This window comes from Atta colombica, unplaced genomic scaffold, assembly GCF_001594045.1.
Source record: "Atta colombica isolate Treedump-2 unplaced genomic scaffold, Acol1.0 scaffold77, whole genome shotgun sequence".
NCBI lineage: Eukaryota > Metazoa > Arthropoda > Insecta > Hymenoptera > Formicidae > Atta > Atta colombica.
The window spans coordinates 796,369-796,710 of NW_017259569.1; the positions used below are offsets into that span (position 1 = coordinate 796,369).

Genomic DNA, 342 nt, shown 5'->3' on the forward strand with positions numbered 1-342 from the left:
TTCTTAAAGCTCTATGAGAAGAAAATAAACAATTCTTATCTCTTGCAGTTTTTCTATAAAGTTATGATAATATTTGAGTAAAAACATTATTGAAGAATAATTTTTAGTAATTAATATCTATTGCAAAAATTGTAAAATGATAGAGAACTTTTCTTCTCAATTTAGTCCATTCTACCTCTGTGCGAAAGATTTACTTTCCAAACACCCTGTATATATCGTATATGTAATAATAATATTAAAAATTATATTTTTCTCTTTTTTTGTGCATAATTTAATTTTTTTTATTATATTGTAATGAACAAAATGTAGTATGAATCTTTTTTTATTATTATTTCATAAACA

General features: G+C 20.8%; 1 protein-coding gene across 1 annotated transcript in view; it reads right to left on the minus strand.

Moving 5' to 3' along the window:
• The window catches only part of LOC108692563 (CD151 antigen), an 11,291-nt gene that overhangs the window by 9,933 nt on the left and 1,016 nt on the right, over positions 1 to 342 (minus strand). The window lies entirely within an intron of this gene.